We start from the raw sequence: 21,918 nt of genomic DNA, 5'->3' as shown, positions 1-21,918 counted from the left end.
AAACTATACTCAGCTATAATACTACTGTGTTTATATAAGCTATTGATGACTGCACAAGTCATTAAGTTATTTATCATTTTTGGCAGAGTGTTTAGAAAGCATTTTGGTCCGTAAAGATTCAGATCTCATTTACTTTGGTAGTTCGTGGTCATTGCTGATTCCACAGGCTGGGGATACATAGAGAACTGGGATAGAATGAATGCTTCACAGTAGAGAATGAAGGAGTAATAGTGGTTGAAGTGATAGACATTGAGGGGAATGATGAAATAGTGGTTGAGGATCCACCAGTTTTTTGATAGGTTTTTCATATGCCGTGTGAAAAGTGTTTGTGCTCAGTAACTGTACAGTGAAGGAAATAATTATTTGATCCCTTGCTGTTTTTGTAAGTTTTCCCACTTACAAAGACATGAACAGTCTATTCTCTTAATGTTAAAATGAACCTACCAATAAAATTATATAAAAAAAAAAAATCAAGAAAATCACATTGTATAAATTAGATACATTTATTTGCATTTTGCAGTGAGAAATAAGTATTTCATCCTTCTGGCAAACAACACTTAATACTTGGTAGCAAAACAAAACCCTTGTTGGCAGCACAGCAGTCAGACTGATTTTTTGTAATTGATGATGAGGGTTGCGCACATGTCAGGAGGAATTTTGGTCCACTCCTCTTTGCAGATCATCTCTAAATCATTAAGATTTTGAGGCTGTCGCTTGGCAACTCGGAGCTTCAACTCACTCCTTAAGTTTTCTATGGGAATAAGGTCTGGAGACTGGCTAGGCCACTCCATGGCCTTACTGTGCTTCTTTTTGAGCCACTCCTTTGTTGCCTTGGCTGTATGTTTTGGGTCATTGTCTTGCTGGAAGACACAGCCACGACCCATTTTTGATGTCCTGGCGGAGGGAAGTAGGTTGTTACTCAGGATTTTACGGTACATGGCTCCATCCATTCTCCCATTGATGCGGTGAAGTAGTCCTGTGCCCTTAGCAGAGAAACACCCACAAAACATAATGTTTCCACCTCCATGCTTGACAGTGGGGATGGTGTTCTTTGGGTCATAGGCAGCATTTCTCTTCTTCCAAACATGGCGAGTTGAGTTAATGCCAAAGAGCTCAATTTTTGTCTCATCTGACCACAGCACCTTCTCCCAATAGCTCAGAAACATCCAGGTGTTCATTGGCAACCTTCAGACGGGCCTTCTTGAGCAGGAGGACCTTGTGGGCACTGCAGGATTTTAAACCTTTAAGGCGTAATGTGTTACCAATGGTTTTCTTGGTGACTGTGGTCCCAGCTGCCTGGAGATCATTAATAAGTTCCCCCCTGTGTAGTTTTAGGCTGATCTCTCACCTTCCTCATGACCAAGGAAACCCCACGAGGTGATATTTTGCATGGTGTCCCAGATCGATGTCGATTGACAGTCATTTTGTATTTCTTCCATTTCCTTACTATTGCACCAACAGTTGTCTCCTTCTCACCCAGCGTCTTACTTATGGTTTTGTAGCCCATTCCAGCTTTGTGCAGGTCTATGATCTTGTCCCCGACATCCTTAGAAAGCTCTTTGGTCTTGCCCATGTTGTAGAGTCTGACTGATTAATTGAGTCTGTGGACAGGAGTCTTTTACACAGGTGACTATGTAAGACAGCTGTCTTTAATGCAGGTAATGAGTTGATTAGGAGTGTCTAACTGGTCTGTGGGAGCCAGAACTCATAATGGTTTGTAGGGGATCAAATACTTTTTTTTGCATTTTGCAGTGAGAAATATCTAATTTATACAATGTGATTTTCTTGATTTTTTTGGGGATATTCTATCTCTCAATGTTAAAATTAACCTACCCTTAAAATTATAGACTGTTCATGTCTTTGTCAGTGGACAAGCTTAAAAAAAACAACAAGGAGTCAAATACTTATTTCCCCCACTGTAGTGTTGTAGCTAAATACCCTACCCCTTACAGTGCTAGTAAGGGAGGACAATTATGTAAACAGATCTGTTTAGAGAGACAGTTCCATAATTCTAATTGATCTGAGGAATATCTCTTTGCATTAGGAGATACAGATGAATGCATGGGGAGAAAGGCAAATGCAGATTTGCCATTCCCAGAATGGCTTTCATGGTTAAACCCCTTGAATTTGTTTAAAGGGATAGGTGGTTGGATAACTGGAGTAATTCATTTCTTGATTCAAGCAGTTTTTTTGAGAGATCGATCGATAGATAGATAGATAGATAGATGATAGATAGATAGATAGATGATAGATAGATGATAGATAATATATAGATAGATAGATAGATGATAGATAGATAGATAGATAGATAGATAGTTTATAAGGCCGAAAAAAGGCAAGCGTCCATCCAGTTCAGCCTATTTCTTGTGCACTGCAGCTATTCCGCAGCGTTGATCCAGGGGAAGGCAAAAAAAAAACCATGCGGTATAGGCCAATTTACATCATTGAGGAAAAATTCACTTCCCGACACCAATCTGGCAGTCAGATTAAATCCCTGGATTAATTAACTATCACTAAGCATAAGATGTGAAATGGTAAAACCTTTTGTGATGATGATGAGAAAATTCTTGCTTCTAATTGTAAATGTCTTCCAGGTAAAAACAAGGCCATAAAACTAAAAAAACTCAAGTGATGGCTACAATAATCACTACAGTCCAGCGTGAATGGCTCTTCTGCAATAAAGCCACTTCAGCCGACCTAGATGACTGCATCTACTGAGGTTTAATGAATTCTGAAGCAAGATGATTCGTATTAAATGTACGTATGTTACTAAACAATACTAAAGATTTTTTTTATCCGATTTAACATAATAAAATGGAATGTATAGATATTAATAAGTATTTTTCATATTCACACATATATACATATAACCCCTTTTTAATAGCAACATATAGGAAGACATAGGGACAGGATGGATAGAAGGTCTGTTCAACTAGCTTAATCTGAATGGACATGCAACGGGACTGGTATCCCATGATATACAGCGGGTTAGCCTTGTATTTTGTGAAGTAGGGTTATCTTGCAGACCTAGGTGACAGGCAGGGAGAGGAATGAGGGACAGATATACAGTACAGACCAAAAGTTTGGACACACCTTCTCATTTAAAGATTTTTCTGTATTTTCATGACTATGAAAATTGTACATTCACACTGAAGGCATCAAAACTATCAATTAACACATGTGGAATTATATACTTAACAAAAAAGTGTGAAACAACTGAAAATATGTCTTATATTCTAGGTTCTTCAAAGTAGCCACCTTTTGCTTTGATGACTGCTTTGCACACTCTTGGCATTCTCTTGATGAGCTTCAAGAGGTAGTCACCGGAAATGGTTTTCACTTCACAGGTGTGCCCTGTCAGGTTTAATAAGTGGGATTTCTTGCCTTATAAATGGGGTTGGGACCATCAGTTGTGTTGTGCAGAAGTCTGGTGGATACACAGCTGATAGTCCTACTGAATAGACTGTTAGAATTTGTATTATGGCAAGAAAAAAGCAGCTAAGTAAAGAAAAACAAGTGGCCATCATTACTTTAAGAAATGAAGGTCAGTCAGTCCGAAAAATTGGGCAAACTTTGAAAGTGTCCCCAAGTGCAGTTGCAAAAACCATCAACCGCTACAAAGAAACTGGCTCACATGAGGACCGCCCCAGGAAAGGAAGACCAAGAGTCACCTCTGCTTCTGAGGATAAGTTTATCCGAGTCACCAGCCTCAGAAATCGCAGGTTAACAGCAGCTCAGATTAGAGACCAGGTCAATTCCACACAGAGTTCTAGCAGCAGACACATCTCTACAACAACTGTTAAGAGGAGACTTTGTGCAGCAGGCCTTCATGGTAAAATAGCTGCTAGGAAACCACTGCTAAGGACAGGCAACAAGCAGAAGAGACTTATTTGGGCTAAAGAACACAAGGAATGGACATTAGACCAGTGGAAATCTGTGCTTTGGTCTGATGAGTCCAAATTTGAGATCTTTGGTTCCAACCACCGTGTCTTTGTGCGACGCAGAAAAGGTGAACGGATGGACTCTACATGCCTGGTTCCCACCGTGAAGCATGGAGGAGGAGGTGTGATGGTCTGGGGGTGCTTTGCTGGTGACACTGTTGGGGATTTATTCAAAATTGAAGGCATACTGAACCAACATGGCTACCACAGCATCTTGCAGCGGCATGCTATTCCATCCGGTTTGCGCTTAGTTGGACCATCATTTATTTTTTAACAGGACAATGACCCCAAACACACCTCCAGGCTGTGTAAGGGCTATTTGACCAAGAAGGAGAGTGATGGGGTGCTACGCCAGATGACCTGGCCTCCACAGTCACCAGACCTGAACCCAATCGAGATGGTTTGGGGTGAGCTGGACCGCAGAGTGAAGGCAAAAGGGCCAACAAGTGCTAAGCATCTCTGGGAACTCCTTCAAGATTGTTGGAAGACCATTTTCGGTGACTACCTCTTGAAGCTCATCAAGAGAATGCCAAGAGTGTGCAAAGCAGTCATCAAAGCAAAAGGTGGCTACTGTGAAGAACCTAGAATATAAGACATATTTTCAGTTGTTTCACACTTTTTTGTTAAGTATATAATTCCACATGTGTTAATTCATAGTTTTGATGTCTTCAGTGTGAATGTACAATTTTCATAGTCATGAAAATACAGAAAAATCTTTAAATGAGAAGGTGTGTCCAAACTTTTGGTCTATACTGTACAAGATGATAAAAAGAAGGGAGTTGTTAAAGAAATGGTTAATTTCTCGTTTCTAGCCCTTCAAGGCTTCTTATTTATATAATTGATTGCAAAAGACTGACCTGCATACACACTAACAGAATTGGCCTATAATTAACATCTGTGACAAAACACATCACCCCTATTCACTAAACCACCAATTCCAGGAAAAACTCCCCAAATGTCCCGAGATTGGAATGTACCAAAAATAAGTGGTTAAACTGTGACACTGTCGACCTTGGCTAAATTATGTGAAAGGATATCTCCCACACTATTAATCAGTCACCTGACAATGGTTTGACACGCAATTATTTTGATCCAAATGTCTGCCAAGTACCATATGTTTTACGTAATCTTGCACTGCGTTTTATAGTGTTTTGTAAGGGGTATCTATGAATAAAACAGAGATTCTGCTGAGACATACACATGTGTGTCTGTCTTACTGAAACTTCAGTCCTTGGGATCTTGCGTCTCTCCGGTAGATTTAGCATTTGCTTGAGATCTCGTCTCTTGACACATAGAGATGCAGCAGTATCCCTATGCGGTGCAGGCTGTCAGCACTGCACTGCAAGCAAGCATGTTTGATCATACACTGCGTGTGATCCAACCAGCCTGCTAGTGCCTGCTTACCCGGATGTCCACTTCAGTCCTTGGGATCCATCGTCCCTCAGGTAGATTTAGCATTTGCTTGAGATCTCGTCTCTTGACGCATAGAGATGCAGCAGTATCCCTATGCGGTGCAGGCTGTCAGCACTGCACTGCAAGCAAGCATGTTTGATCATACACTGCGTGTGATCCAACCAGCCTGCTAGTGCCTGCTTACCCGGATGTCCACTTCAGTCCTTGGGATCCATCGTCTCTCTGGTAGATTTAGCATTTGCTTGAGATCTCGTCTCTTGACGCATAGAGATGCAGCAGTATCCCTATGCGGTGCAGGCTGTCAGCACTGCACTGCAAGCAAGCATGTTTGATCATACACTGCGTGTGATTCAACCAGCCTGCTAGTGCCTGCTTACCCGGATGTCCACTTCAGTCCTTGGGATCCATCGTCCCTCAGGTAGATTTAGCATTTGCTTGAGATCTCGTCTCTTGACGCATAGAGATGCAGCAGTATCCCTATGCGGTGCAGGCTGTCAGCACTGCACTGCAAGCAAGCATGTTTGATCATACACTGCGTGTGATCCAACCAGCCTGCTAGTGCCTGCTTACCCGGATGTCCACTTCAGTCCTTGGGATCCATCGTCCCTCAGGTAGATTTAGCATTTGCTTGAGATCTCGTCTCTTGACGCATAGAGATGCAGCAGTATCCCTATGCGGTGCAGGCTGTCAGCACTGCACTGCAAGCAAGCATGTTTGATCATACACTGCGTGTGATCCAACCAGCCTGCTAGTGCCTGCTTACGCGGATGTCATCATGACGACATTAGGACACCATGGCAACAATCAGGACCTCGTGATGACGTTGCGGAGTCTCCGATCCAAGAACAGAGGGGCTTTTGTCCCTCTGCTCGCTTGCTAAATTCTGCGATTGCAGCATTTACAGGGTTAAAGTGCCGGGAGTGGTGCAGGCATTGCTCCTGGTACTGAGGGCCGGGTGTCAGATGTCAGAATCAGCTGACACCCGTTGGCGATAGTGCCTGTTATATAATAAATGACCATCACCTTTTTCTTTGGAGACTTTTGGAAATCGCATTCCTGTGCACCTCTGTTGGTTTCCCCAACTCTGATAGAATCGTCAAAACTTCTGAGTAGAAAAAGCTGCTCAGAGAATTAGGGAGGCCCTATTGAGATACCAAAGTATATTCCAACATATTAAAAAACTTAAAAAAAAAGTGTTTTCGGAGGAGAGACAAAAAAACAAAATTTTCTTCTTCTGATTGCTGACAGCTGCCTGAATCTGCAGTGAGAAATGGCAGCATATATAGCTGTGGACTGTCAAGATGGGATCACTGCAGTTCTGAAAGATGACCTATGTGAGGTGTCCTCGGACAGGGGAGCGTTAAGTGCTTTGTGTATCATACTAATGTATTAAGAGGTGATTTATTTGCTGCTGTATGAAAACATTGTAAACCCTAGTATTGCATATAGAAAACCTGATTTTATGGTCTGCATTCCTTTTCTGGCTCTTAATTAGAAGCAAAGACTTAACACAGAAAGATTGTACAATGTACACTCCCCACGAGATTTGAGGTTAGTTTATGGGACTAGAGATTATTTCGAGATTTTTAAAATTTGGTTTCAGAAGAGACAAATTTCAGGTATTTTGAAACAATCACTAGTTTTAGAATTTTGATCCTTTTTGTGAGACTTGAAATTGTTCTGAGGTACCTGGAACTAGCCTCAGGGAACCCATGGGGACCTCAAATGGCAAAGATGTGTCAGATAGCTGTAGATGTAGTGAGTGGTAGAATGGGCAGTACTGCCTTGAATATAAAAAAACAAAAAATTCTTAAAGGCCGAGATGCCTCCTACCGGCTCCTTGGATTTAAAGAGATGGATGGATTCTGAGAAAGAACAAAGGGGTTGGATAAAGGGGAAAAAATTGAGTCAGTAGCAGAAGCATAGAAGCCAGAGGTACAGGAAATAGAGAAATAAAACCATACTGTAACGGGTCTGGGAGGCGGAACCTCTGAGCTACTATACAAGGGGGCGGTCCTTGTAAGGGAGCGGGTGGCGACCAGGGAAGACGGGCAGGAAGTCACAGCAGGTGACCGGGACAGTCTCTGGATGAACGGGCAGATGGTCACAGCAGGTGACCGGGACAGTCTCTGAATGAACGGGCAGATGGTCACGGCAAGTGACCGGGGCAGTCTCTGGATGAACGGGCTGATGGTCACGGCAAGTGACCGGGGCAGTCTCTGGATGAACGGGCAGATGGTCACGGCAAGTGACCGGGGCAGTCTCTGAATGAACGGGCAGATGGTCACGGCAAGTGACCGGGGCAGTCTCTGGATGAACGGGCAGATGGTCACGGCAAGTGACCGGGGCAGTCTCTGGATGAACGGGCAGATGGTCACGGCAAGTGACCGGGGCAGTCTCTGAATGAACGGGCAGATGGTCACGGCAAGTGACCGGGGCAGTCTCTGGATGAACGGGCAGATGGTCACGGCAAGTGACCGGGGTAGTCTCTAGGTAAAGGATTGGTACGACCTGTGGCAGCTGATGATAGACGTGAGCTCCCAGGTGAGCAGGCGAGAGTCTCTGGATGAACGGGTGGTCACAGCATGTGACGGCGGAGCCTCCAGGAAGACCAACAGACAGGCGGCAGATGAGCGCTCCCAGGTGAGCGGGCAGAAGTCTCTGGACAGGCTGGTGGTCACAGCACGTGACGGCAGAGCCTCCAGGTAGGCTAGCAGACAGGCAGCAGATGAGCGCTCCCAGGTGAGCGGGCAGGAGTCACTGGACAGGCAGGTGGTCACAGCACGTGACGGCGGAGCCTCCAGGTAGGCTAGCAGGCAGGTAGCAGATGTGTGCTCCCAGGTGAGCAGGCAAGCTGGTCCATAGACAGACTGACAGGAGTTGGAAGGCAGACCGTCGGACCTCAGGCAAGCAGACAGGTGGCTGAAGTGCGCTCCCAGGTGAGCGGACAGGCTGGTCCTTAGACAGACTGACAGGAGTAGTAAGGCAGACCGTCGGACCTCAGACTAGCAGGCAGGTAGCAGAGAATCAGGCAGGAATAAGACAGCAAGCTGGCAGGAATCTGGCAGGTATCTGGCAGGTAACTGGCAACGGGACCTGAGGGCTGAAGCAGAGTAGTGAACAGTGCAACAACATTGCTCGGGCACCTCCATTTTGGAGGAGGTGCCTTATATATGGTAAAGTCCTCCGGCCATTGGCCGGGGACTCCTTAGGACGGCGCGCACGGCCCCTTTAAGAGGGAGGGAGAGCGCGCGCCCTAAGCACAGTGGCCGGGAAGGAGCGCGCGCTGCCAGCAGAGCGGGAGGAGGACGCCGGGCACGGAGCAGAGAGGTGAGGGGAACAGCGTCCCTGCCTAGCAGAGGGCAGGGACGCCGGCACTACAGTACCCTCCCCTTTAGGCCCCCCCCTTTTTTAGGCCAGACAGAAATTTAGCTAGGATAAGAGGGGCATGGATGTTCTCCCGGGGCTCCCACGTTCTCTCCTCAGGACCAAACCCCTTCCAATCTACTAGAAAAAAGGTCTTTCCTCTTACCCTTTTGGTGGCAAGAATGTTCTCTACCTCAAACTCGTCCTCAGCAGAAACCGGAGCAGGAGGCGTACCTGTAGACTTGTAAAAAGAGTTAAGTACCACAGGTTTGAGGAGAGATACATGGAAGGAGTTAGGGATCCGTAAGTTGGCCGGGAGTTTCAATTTATAGGCCACCGGGTTGATCTGACTGATGACCTCCAGAGGACCGATGAACCGAGGCCCTAACTTGTAAGAAGGTATCTTGAGTCGGACATATTTAGATGAGAGCCAGACTTTATCTCCAGGACGAAATTGTGGAGGATCCAGGCGTTTTTTGTCAGCGTGTCTTTTCATCCGTTCGGACGACTGAAGGAGTGCGGATCCGGTACTCTCCCAAATGGAGGAAAATTTGCTAACGAGAGATTCCGCAGCCGGGTTGTCCACAGAGGTGGAGACAGGAAAAGGAATCCGAGGATGCTGACCGAAGACTACAAAAAACGGGGATTTGGAGGAGGATTCGCTCTCGTGATTGTTATAAGAGAACTCGGCCCATGGTAGGAGATCCACCCAGTCTGAATGATGGGCATTAACGAAGTGCCGGAGGTAACTGGTCAGGTTCTGATTGATCCGCTCCACTTGACCATTGGACTGTGGGTGGTAAGCGGAAGAGAAGTCCAGGGTGACGTCTAGCAGTTTACAAGTGGCTCTCCAGAAACGTGAGGTGAACTGTACCCCACGATCCGACACGATGTGGAGGGGCAGGCCATGAAGACGGAAGATGTGGCGGATAAAGTCTTTAGCCAGCTTGCGTTCAGACAGGAGGGCTAGCAGGGGAATAAAGTGAGCCATCTTGGAAAAGCGATCAGCGACCACCCAAATGACCGTACAACCGGCGGAGACGGGGAGATCAGTTATGAAGTCCATAGCAATATGCTGCCAGGGGGCAGCAGGCACAGGAAGCGGAAGGAGGCGACCGGCTGGCAGGTGTCTCGGGACTTTGTTGCGGGCGCAGGACACACAGGCAGAAACAAAGTCTATTACGTCCTTGTGCAGGGTAGGCCACCAGTAGTGCCGGGCAATAAGCTGGAGGGTCTTTTTCTGACCGGCGTGGCCAGCTAGTTTAGACGAATGGCCCCAGTGTAGGATCTTCTTCCGATCAGGTACTGAAACAAACGTCTTACCGGGAGGGAGACGATTTAGACTCACGGGAGCCACCTGCATTACTCTGGCGGGATCGATGATATGTTTAGGTTCTTCCTCGAGATTGGACACCAGAAAGGATCAGGACAAGGCGTCTGCTTTGACGTTTTTGTCAGCCGGGCGAAAATGAAGAACAAAATCAAAGCGAGCAAAAAACAAGGACCACCGGGCTTGGCGCGGGTTAAGTCTCTGGGCATGCTGGAGGTAAGCCAAGTTCTTGTGGTCAGTGTAAATTATTACCGGGTGAAGAGCCCCCTCGAGTAGGTAACGCCACTCCTCCAACGCCAGCTTGATGGCCAATAACTCTCGGTCTCCTATGGAATAGTTGCGCTCAGAAGAGGAGAAGAGTTTGGAGAAGAAGCCACAAGTTACCATTCTCCCGGAAGATGATTTTTGAGTAAGTACCGCTCCGGCTCCAGAGGAGGAGGCGTCAACTTCCAGGAAGAACTGCTTGTTGCCGTCCGGGCGATGCAGCACCGGGGCGGAAGAGAAGGCCTGTTTTAGGGAAAGAAAGGCCTCCTCTGCTTCGGGCGGCCACTCTTTGGGATTAGTACCCTTACGGGTGAGCGCGGAAATTGGGGCAGTCCGGGAAGAGAAGTGTGGTATGAAGAGGCGGTAGTAGTTAGCGAAGCCCAGGAATCGCTGAATGGCCTTCAACCCCTCCGGTCGAGGCCATTTATCGATGGCAGACTGCTTCTCTGGATCCATTCGTAGGCCGGTCTGAGAAATAATATAGCCCAAAAACGGAAGCGAGGTCTGCTCAAAGAGGCACTTCTCGTATTTAGCGAAGAGGTGATTCTGCCTGAGCCTGAGCAGGACCTGACGAACGTCCCTCCGGTGAGTCTGGAGATCCGGAGAGAAGACCAAGATGTCGTCCAGGTACACCACTACGCAGGAGTAGAGAAGGTCCCGGAAGATGTCATTGACCAACTCTTGAAAGACGGCAGGAGCGTTACAGAGACCAAAGGGCATTACCAGATATTCATAGTGGCCGTCCCGGGTGTTGAATGCCGTCTTCCATTCATCCCCCTGACGGATACGAACCAGGTTGTACGCCCCACGGAGGTCCAGTTTGGTGAAGATTCTAGCCCCCCTCAGATGATCAAATAACTCCGGAATGAGCGGAAGGGGGTACTTATTCTTCACCGTGATCTGGTTAAGGCCTCTATAGTCTATACAGGGACAGAAAGAGCCGTCCTTCTTTTTGACGAAAAAGAAGCCTGCTCCCGCCGGGGAGGTAGATTTCCGGATGAATCCCCTGGCCAGATTCTCCTCAATATATTCGGACATCGACCGGGTCTCAGCAGCGGATAATGGATAAATACGCCCACGGGGAGGAGTAGTACCAGGTAACAGGTCGATAGGGCAGTCGTATGGTCTATGAGGGGGTAGTGTCTCTGCTTCCTTTTTATTAAAGACATCAGCATAAGACCAATAAGGAATCGGAAGTCCAGGTAGATTAGCTGGGGTAGGAGAAGGACGGACGGGATGGACGGGAACCAGACAGGTCTTATGGCAGTCCTGTCCCCAGCGAAGGACTTCTCCGGTCTGCCAGTCAAGCACGGGTGCATGTCTCTGGAGCCAAGGTAGGCCTAGCAAGAGGGCGTGGGAGAGTCCAGGCAGAACATGAAAGGAGATACTCTCAGAATGCAGCATTCCCACCTGCAGAGTAATGGATTCGGTGATGAGTTGGATGGGGCGTGGTAAGAGACCCCCATCCACGGCAGCAACAGACAAGGGTACAGCCAGAGGTTTGGTGGGGATGCGGTATTTCTCTACCAGGGACTGTGAAATAAGATTCCCGGCTGCTCCAGAGTCAAGTTGGGCTAGTTCGAAATAACGGTTCTCCCCGCAGACGATTGAGACTGACAACAGCAGAGATGGAGAGGATTTATTCTTGTCTAGGTCGACCTCTCTGAGCGAACCTAGACACAGGCGTTTCCCGACCTCTCCGGGCAGGTACGGATCCGGTGCTCCTTACTGCCACAGTAGAAGCAGCTCCCCTCGGCACGGCGTAAGTCCTGACGGGTTTTGACCATCTTGGTCTGGTCGACCTGCATAGGCTCAGGAGAGTGTACCTGGGTAGAGACGGAGGGAGTGACGGGTTTCTGAAAAGTAGGAGCTAGACGTGGTAACCTCCTCTCACGGGTGACCTCTTTGGCACGCTCCTGGAACCGTAGGTCAATCCGGGTGGCAAGAGTTATTAGGTCATCGAGAGTGGTAGGGATGTCCCGACCGGCAAGTTCATCTTTAATACGGCCGGACAGACCCTCCCAGAAGACGGATACCAGAGCGTCGTTATCCCAGGCCAGCTCCGAGGCAAGGGTACGGAACCGTATGGCATATTGGCCCACGGTGAGACTTCCCTGACGGAGGCGTAGCAGTGATAATGCGGATGAGGTCTTCCGTCCGGGTTCGTCGAAGACTTTCCGGAAAGCCGTGAGAAAAGCAGGCAAGTTGGACACCAGGGGGTCTCCTCTCTCCCATAGAGGATTTAGCCAGGCCAGGGCCTCCCCGGTGAGATGGGACATGATGAATGCAATTTTGGCTCGGTCGGAGTTAAACTGGTGGGACAATAGTTCAAAGTGCAGGGTGCACTGATTTATGAAGCCCCGAGCCTGGGCGGAGTCGCCTCCGAAGCGAGGAGGTGCAGAAAGCCGGGGTCCGGGGTAGGATACCATGGTATTAGTGGGCAGCGGAGCTGCCGGATTGCGAGACATGGCACTGGCGGAGGTTGCTGGTGGAGCAGTCAGAGTGTCCAGGCGAGTATTGACATTCCGCAGGTGACCCAGGATGGACTCCTGTTGGGCCCTTTGACGAGACAGTTCATGACACAGGTCCGAGAGCGAAAGAGCTTGGGTGCCACCGGGTTCCATGGCCCGAGCAAACTGTAACGGGTCTGGGAGGCGGAACCTCTGAGCTACTATACAAGGGGGCGGTCCTTGTAAGGGAGCGGGTGGCGACCAGGGAAGACGGGCAGGAAGTCACAGCAGGTGACCGGGACAGTCTCTGAGTGAACGGGCTGGAGGTCACGGCAAGTGACCGGGGCAGTCTCTGGATGAACGGGCAGATGGTCACGGCAAGTGACCGGGGCAGTCTCTGAATGAACGGGCAGATGGTCACGGCAAGTGACCGGGGCAGTCTCTGGATGAACGGGCAGATGGTCACGGCAAGTGACCAGGGCAGTCTCTGGGTAAAGGGTTGGTACGACCTGTGGCGGCTGATGATAGACGTGAGCTCCCAGGTGAGCAGGCGAGAGTCTCTGGATGAACGGGTGGTCACAGCATGTGACGGCGGAGCCTCCAGGAAGACCAACAGACAGGCGGCAGATGAGCGCTCCCAGGTGAGCGGGCAGAAGTCTCTGGACAGGCGGGTGGTCACAGCACGTGACGGCAGAGCCTCCAGGTAGGCTAGCAGACAGGCAGCAGATGAGCGCTCCCAGGTGAGCGGGCAGGAGTCACTGGACAGGCAGGTGGTCACAGCACGTGACGGCGGAGCCTCCAGGTAGGCTAGCAGGCAGGTAGCAGATGTGTGCTCCCAGGTGAGCAGGCAAGCTGGTCCATAGACAGACTGACAGGAGTTGGAAGGCAGACCGTCGGACCTCAGGCAAGCAGGCAGGTGGCTGAAGTGCGCTCCCAGGTGAGCGGACAGGCTGGTCCTTAGACAGACTGACAGGAGTAGTAAGGCAGACCGTCGGACCTCAGACTAGCAGGCAGGTAGCAGAGAATCAGGCAGGAATAAGACAGCAAGCTGGCAGGAATCTGGCAGGTATCTGGCAGGTAACTGGCAACGGGACCTGAGGGCTGAAGCAGAGTAGTGAACAGTGCAACAACATTGCTCGGGCACCTCCATTTTGGAGGAGGTGCCTTATATATGGTGAAGTCCTCCGGCCATTGGCCGGGGACTCCTTAGGACGGCGCGCGCGGCCCCTTTAAGAGGGAGGGAGAGCGCGCGCGCCCTAAGCACAGTGGCCGGGAAGGAGCGCGCGCTGCCAGCAGAGCGGGAGGAGGACGCCGGGCACAGAGCAGAGAGGTGAAGGGAACAGCGTCCCTGCCTAGCAGAGGGCAGGGACGCCGGCGCTGCACATACAAGTAGAAAAGAGAGGGGGGTATAATACATGCCTCAACTCAAGAGCCTAATGCCCCACCCTTGTCCTTAGTCCCATCTCCAGTTTATCCAATCTATGTCACTAAAATGGAGGGGGTACCCAAAGACTTGGCACTAGACAGAATATTTGGGTAAGCACAGCCAAGCTCATGGCCAAGGCAGTGAACACTCAGACATGTAAAAATAAAAAAACAGGGAGTAGATTACAATGGAGACTGAAAGGACTGAATGACTCCTCCATCTGTTAATAGCCTGCCCACTTGCCCAATGATGAGACAGAGCACCTCTGCAGTCAGGAGGGGATACACAAGTTGACACTACTGTAAGGTTCCCAAACAAGGTAGTCGTGGGTGAGCTGTAGCCCATGCTCGCTTCAGCACCCTACAGACTGTGTGTCCTCGCTCTGGTGTGCTGCGGTGTATGTGTAGTGGTGTCCAAAGAACACCGCAAGGCAGGATTCAAGTACGGCACAGCAAACGAGAAGACTGAAACAAAACTCCGGCTTTATTATATACGAAGGAATTATATGCTGGGAGACTAAAACAATATTTACAATAACGATATTATTAACATGAACATAGGAAGATATAGCTGGAGCAAGTCACAAACTGTGCTCCAGCTATGGCAATGAAAGCTCAGAACTAACAGTGCACAATCAGTTTCACAAACTACTCTGAGCTAATCCTCTATCTGGCTTTCCGCTATTCGGACCACGCTGTTACAGCATCCTAGCTACAAAAAACTACGCTAAAAACGAACACAGTTCACATCGATGAGTCACTCATGCGTGCGCAGATCTGGCGCAGATGGCGGCCGCCGCTTGTTCTTGGTGGTAAAGAGCTTGATGAATCCATTTGAGTCTTTTCCTTGCATACGGGTTTCTCGTCTTCCAGCCGGCAGGCAAACCTTGCTTCACTCTCACAGAATGGCTGACGCTCTGTGTTGTGTGTTATCTCAGGTCCTCAGTTTCCAGGGAAAATGTTCTTCAAAAAAAGGATAAATTTATCTACTTCTTGACACAGTCCCAAACAACAAATCTTGCTATAGTCCGTAATCTTCTCTTTCCATAGATTAACAGTGTCTTCTTTATAGCCTCTGCTGATCAGGGAAGCTGACAGTGTCTCCCTGTTACTTCAGACACACACATCCACACGAGGTCTCTACTTCCTGGTTCTCCTTTCTCTCCCAGCACATATCAACAACAGCAGGGGCAGGAGACTAGTCCAACAGCAAGGCTCAGATGGGAGCATGATGCTTTAAAGTCACAGTGTATTCAATGTTCGGTAAGGGCCAGTCCCCTATATGCCTCCCCACTTAAAGACGGCCGTCCTCAGCCTTGCTGTATAGCGCTGAAAGAAATAAAGGCTTCATGCAGTGGTATTCATCACAGGACCACTTTCATCACAATACATAGGAGTGGACAAAATAAACTGATCAGCATTGTACCTTTCTGGTGGAATGCCTGAATTAGGCCTACTAGATTTCCGGAGATCTTGACTGTCCTCCATAGACATAACGGCCGTGTGACTGTCTTCTTCAACTGAGGATTTGGCTGGAGCCGTGGTTTCCTCCTCTCCGCGAGCTGGCAATGCATCCGTGTTGGGAATGTCAACTCCCACTGACTGGGGACCTTCCGCGGACTCAGGAATGTTCCACGGGTCTTCAACAAAGTCACTGTCAGGGAAAACCGGTCTTGGTGAAGGAGCAGGAGTAACTCTTGGGACATGTATAGGATCCTTAGAGCAGCATGGTCGTAACATATTCCTATGTAGGGTTCTCCGACTAGACTCCTCATTTTCAGCTTGCACTTCGTACACTGAACCGTTGGGATACACACTCTTGATCACTTTGTCTGGTTGTACCTCCCAACGTCCGCTCAGCTTCCCTTTGGGGCATTTTTCCCGCACCAGCTACTATGAAGTAGCGAGTGGACACAAAACTCACAAACAAAAGTACAGAGACAACGAGTTGGAGTTAGATGCAGGTTCAGATACTGCAGGAAAAGGGAAGGTACGGACATAGAGACAAACAGGTAACAGGCTAGGGTACAGTTCAGACAGGAACTGCTACTGCAATGAGAAACAAGAACGAGCCTGGGTATACAGCCCCCAAAGTGGCGGAAACAGACTAGAAGTCACAGGTAACAGGCCTGGGTATACAGCCCCCAGAGTGGCGGAAACAGACTAGAAGTCAGAGATAACAGGTCTGGGTATGCAGCCCCCAGAGTGGAGGAAACAGACTAGAAGTTAGAGATAACATGTCTGGGTATGCGGCCCCCAGAGTTGTGGAAACAGACTAGAAACAGGACAGGACCTGGCAATTCAGTAGCAAAGACTGAGTGAAGGTGTTGCTCAGGCACCTCCTTCTGGGTGGAGGTGGTTTAAATATCCAGTGACTCACAGCAATAGGCTGGAGACGCATTAGGGGTGCGCCCACAGCAGCTATAAGAATCAGGAAGTAACCGGGCCGCCGCCCTAAGCAGTCAGTCAAGAGACATGCACACAGCATGAACTGGAACACGGTTTGCAGGCTGGACTGACAGGTAAGATTGCGGTCTTGCATAGTGGGAGGTGGTGCACTATGCAAGCACGCCGCCAGGGATGTTACAGTACCCCCTCCCTTTACGCCCCCTCTTCTTCAAGCCTGCAAGGGTCTTCTGTAGAGAATTTGGAGGCCAATCCTTCTCTTCAAGAGGATTACCTCTTCTGTACATTAGAGAAAACAAAACTGGTCTCATCATCTTGGTGACTAGGATGCTTCCTCCTATCAAGCCATCCTCAGCAACAGATGAAGTGGGTGAAGTACCAGGAACAGCACACAGGAAAGTCTCTCTCCGTTTGTTATCAGGTAGCACCCTGGTGGATTCAGGAGACAACTGGAGGTCCTCCGCCTGGTTGGAGGGGTGCAGAGACTCGGGGGTAACCACCGACTTGACGTACACTTTGCCAAGCTTACTGGATGAAGTGGGCGTAAAGGGTGTAGGAAAGTCTCTCACCATTTGTTTTCAGGTAGCACCCCGGAGGATTCAGGAGAAAACAGGAGGTCCTCCGCCTGGTTGGAGGGGTGCAGAGACTCTTGGGTAATCACTGCTTCGAAGTACACTTTGCCAGGCTTACAGGATGAAGTGGGCGAAGTACCAGGTACAGGGTGTAGGAAAGTCTCTCTCCCTTTGTTATCAGGTAGCACCCCGGAGGATTCAGGAGACAACTGGAGTTCCTCCGCCTAGTTGGAGGGGTGCAGAGACTCGGGGGTAAACACTGCCTTGATGGACGTAAGACTAGATTTATTAGAGACGGAGGGTCCTTGCTTTAGGACCATCTTCAGACTGGTTTCAGAGATGACATGTCTGTAAGGCGGAACGGTACCTGAAACCAGATCATTGGTACAATTGTCGAGACTGTGTGGGGACAACGCCTCAGCTTCTCTTCCTTCGGAGACTTCAGCGCACAGCGAGTCAGCGACTAGCAGATCTGGTGAAGAAGAAGAAGAAACTGCTGACTGTCCTGAAGATATGGGGACTGGACACCCCTTGTACCTTAGCAGTCCCCCAGGATACACCATGCAGGATCTCCAGACCTCCAGACCTGAGTGGGCACTAGATCTCTCGGCTCAGGATGACCTGTGGGTAAGCCAGTCAGCACCTGGAATGTGAACTTCTTCATGTGTAATGCTCCAATCTAGAGCTTAATTTGTACAGACATATTTTGACTGTTTCTGAGTAGGGCTCGTCCTTCTGCTGACAATGCCCAAACCGGCTTCTGGAGTTGTCGGACGGGAATCAGACACCGACTCTTCAAGGCTTTAAGCCCGAAACCTCCGGTTAATCCGAGGCCTTCACTTGCCACGGAGACAGTCATGGTCATCTGTGGAGAGGAAACACTAACGCCAAGGGCAGCCTCTCCTACAGGCCTCATGTCTTGGGTTTCTCCAACCTTCGCTGGACAAAGACCGTCAGGTGGTCCCAAACCACCGCAGCGGGACCGCAATCCGATTTTGTGACTGAGTTCTGGCTTCTGCTTTGCCTGACGAACATAGTCATCCTTCATGAATTCTCTGCGGAAAGCTGCCTCTACAGGCTGGGGAACAGGAGGTCTTTGGGAGGACAGAACCTGGCGTGACGGTTTACCTCTACGCCTTGCACGTCTGGACTGCTTCTTGAGGTTGGGAAGAGAAGCATTCTGTGGAGCATAGTCATCCTGTGTGGATTCTGGGTGTGCAGCAGTCTCTTCGGGCTGGAGAATTGGTAGGCTACCTACACACATTACCCAACGGGGCTGCTCCGGGATATTGGGAAGGGAAGCTTTAGCAGAGGCTTCAGGATTAGGGTCATCGAAGACCATTAGAAAGGCCACCAGGAAGGCCTGCAGGTCAAAGATGATAGGATTCCATGCTTCCCATAGGGGGGTGATCCATTTCAAGGCGTCACCCGCTAGGTAGGACATCATAAATGCCACTTTAACCCGATCGATTTGAAAATAGTGAGCATAGAACTTGAAATGCAGCATGTGTTATGTTCTGCTACCAAAGCTAAGGAAAGAGAGGAGATCTGTCCCTACTATAAGACTCAGCTGAATCCCTACGATGTAACAGGGAACCTGATCCTGCGATCAGACCTGCTAAAGTCCTAATCTAGTCTGTACGGAGACCTATAGATTTGGGGAGGGAATCCCTACAAGTACTAAGGACTGGGAGGAATAAGGGACACCTCCTAACAGAAATAGCAGCAGAAAGACGAACAAACAAAATAGATAGAACCTAGAGGTCCGTAGACCAAGCAAACTAACAGAGTTAGATACAGAGCACAGGCTAGCTAGAAAGTAGATATACAATGAAGTCCAGCAAAGCCAGAAGGGCGGAGCAGGATTAAATAGGCCAACAAGGTCATGTGACCAGCAAAGGAAAAAAAACCTAACAGCAAGGTTCTAACAGTACCCCCCCTTCTAAGAGGATCCTCCGGATCCCCTAGGACCAGGCTTATCAGGAAATCTCCTGTGAAACGCTCTGATAAGTCTGGACGCGGAAACATCATCTGACCTCACCCAAGAGTTATCCTCGGGTCCGAAACCTTTCCAGGCCACAAGATACTGCAAACTACCTCTATACCGTCTAGAGTCAAGGATGCGAGAAATTTCATATTCCCCGTCCTCCACCACCGGAGGAACAGAGGCAGAGGCGTCACCATCCGACACAACAGCTTTTTTTAACAGAGAGACATGAAAGACCGGATTAATTCTCCAGGAGGTAGGAACCTCCAACCTAACAGCAGATTGGTTGACAACCTGAAGCACCTTAAAGGGCCCTACAAACTTGGGACCCAATTTCTTAGAAGGAATCCTCAACCGCAGATTCCTAGAGGACAACCAAACCATGTCACCAACAGCGAACAAAACCTCCTGTCGTTTCCTATCAAAGTAGTCTTTAGATTTTCTGTTGGCCTCCTGAAGATTACCACGCACATCCGTCCAAACTCTTTCCAAATCACCGGAAAAATTCTCCTCCTCAGGCACGGCAGATCCCAACTTGGAGAACGACCCAAACGACGGATGTCTCCCAGAACAACAAAAAAAAGGCGAACAACCAGCAGAAGAAGATGTATGATTGTTCAGAGCAAATTCGGCAAGTGGCAGAAACTCAGACCACCCCTCTTGATTGTCTGCCACAAAACAACGCAAGAACTGCTCAACATCCTGGTTTTTCCTTTCTGTCTGGCCATTAGATTCAGGATGATATCCGGACGAAAACGACAAATGAATTCCCAACCTGTCACAAAAGGCACGCCAAAAACGAGCCACGAACTGAGGACCCCTATCAGAAACAATGTCAGTAGGAACGCCATGAAGTCTGACAATTTCCTTGACAAAGGCCTTAGCGAGAGTTTTAGCGCAGGGCAGTTTGACGAAGGGAACCAAGTGACACATCTTGCTAAAACGGTCCACGACCACCCAGATGACAGTAAAACCCTCAGAGGGGGGAAGGTCAGTTATAAAGTCCATAGCCAAATGTGTCCAAGGAGCACTGGGGACCTCCAAAGGACAAAGCAACCCCGCAGCAGGAGTATGTGAGGACTTAGATCTAGCACATATAGTACATTGGCGCACCCACTTAATGACTTCCTTCTGCCATCCAGGCCACCAAAAACTGCGACCCACCAGTCTCTTGGTCTCAGAGATTCCGGGATGACCTGCCAACCGAGATTCGTGACACTCAACAAACAAATCTCTCCTAAAGGTCCCAGGCACAAACAACCTCCCATGAGGAGTGTTAGATGGGGCATTCTCCTGAGCTTTAAGAATCTCATCTTCCAAAACGGAGTCTAAAGCAGCTATCACAACACCTTCTTGTAAAATGTTTTCCTCTTTCTCAGCACCGACTATGGGAGAAAAACTGCGAGACAAGGCATCCGCCTTAACATTCTTAGTACCAGGGATGTAAGTAACGGAGAAATTAAACCGCGAGAAAAACAGTGCCCACCTAGCCTGACGGGCATTCAGGCGCTTGGCAGCGTCAAGATATATCAGATTTTTATGATCCGTAAGAACCTGAACGGGAAATTCCGCACCTTCCAAGAAGTGGCGCCAGTGTTCAAATGCGAGTTTAATAGCCAATAATTCCCGATTACCAATATCGTAATTCAATTCAGTCTCCGAAAATTTTTTTGAAAAAAAATGCACAGGGATGTAATCCATCCCCGTTATCCTGAGACAATACTGCGCCAACCCCCACAGAGGAAGCATCAACCTCAACCAAAAACGGCCTAGTAACATCAGGCTGCATAAGGATGGGAGCAGAGGTGAACCTCTCCTTGAGATACACAAAAGCTTCAATGGCCTCAGAAGACCACTGAACCGCATCAGCACCTTTCCTGGTGAGATCAGTCAGAGGTTTGACAATACTAGAAAAATTTTTTATGAATTTTCTATAGTAATTGGCGAAACCCAAAAACCTCTGTATTGATTTCAAACCAATAGGCCTAGGCCATTCCTGCACAGCCTGAACCTTAACCGGATCCATCTCAAAACCTTTGCTGGAGATAATGTAGCCCAAAAAACTAATTCTCTGTACAGCGAACTCACATTTCTCCAGCTTAGCAAAAAGCGAATTGTCCATTAATAACTGTAATACCTCACGCACGCTCCGCCAATGAGACTCCAGATCTGGCGAATAAATCAAAATGTCATCCAAATACACAACCACATTTTTACCGATCAAAGGTCTAAGGATGTCATTAATCAGATTCTGAAAAAATGCAGGAGCATTAGTAAGACCAAAAGGCATAACCAGATTCTCAAAATGACCCACAGGAGTGTTAAAAGCAGTCTTCCATTCATCACCCTCCTTCATGCGCAACAGATTGTATGCCCCCTTAAGGTCAATTTTAGAGAACCACTTGGCCCCCAATAACTGGTTAAACAGATCAGGAATCAATGGCAGTGGGTAAGGATTGCGTACCGTAATTTTGTTAATCTCACGAAAATCCAGACAAGGACGTAAACCGCCGTCCTTTTTTTTTACAAAAAAAAATCCAACCGCCACAGGAGACTTAGAGGGCCTAATGTGACCGGCGGCCAAACTTGTCTGTATGTATTCCTCCAAAGCCTTCCTCTCAGGAATAGTAAGGTTAAATAAACGACTTTTAGGAAGAGTCGCTCCAGGGACAAATTCAATAGAACAATCATAGTCTCTATGGGGAGGCAAAACCTGCGATTCTTTCTCAGAAAAAACTCTCCAAAAATCCTGAATAGGAACAGG

At 48.5% G+C, this 21,918-nt stretch overlaps 2 long non-coding RNA genes across 2 annotated transcripts in view; one reads left to right on the top strand and one right to left on the bottom strand.

Annotated features, from left to right (window-relative positions):
• The window catches only part of LOC141173213 (uncharacterized), a 56,575-nt gene extending 51,099 nt beyond the window's left edge, over positions 1-5,476 (bottom strand). Inside the window, exon 1 of the long non-coding RNA XR_012252613.1 lies at positions 5,346-5,476. This is a non-coding gene — a long non-coding RNA (uncharacterized lncRNA). The remainder of the gene's footprint in view (positions 1-5,345) is intronic.
• LOC141173218 (uncharacterized) overlaps positions 1-21,918 on the top strand; it is a 30,974-nt gene that overhangs the window by 543 nt on the left and 8,513 nt on the right. Inside the window, exon 2 of the long non-coding RNA XR_012252617.1 lies at positions 2,595-2,757. This is a non-coding gene — a long non-coding RNA (uncharacterized lncRNA). The remainder of the gene's footprint in view (positions 1-2,594; positions 2,758-21,918) is intronic.

Source organism: Phyllobates terribilis, unplaced genomic scaffold (genome assembly GCF_046119375.1).
Source record: "Phyllobates terribilis strain yellow unplaced genomic scaffold, ASM4611937v1 Scaffold_1__5_contigs__length_1240528914, whole genome shotgun sequence".
In the NCBI taxonomy this organism is placed as follows: Eukaryota; Metazoa; Chordata; class Amphibia; order Anura; family Dendrobatidae; genus Phyllobates; species Phyllobates terribilis.
The sequence above is the reverse complement of the archived record's forward strand: the minus strand, read 5'-3'. Positions and strand labels throughout refer to the sequence as shown.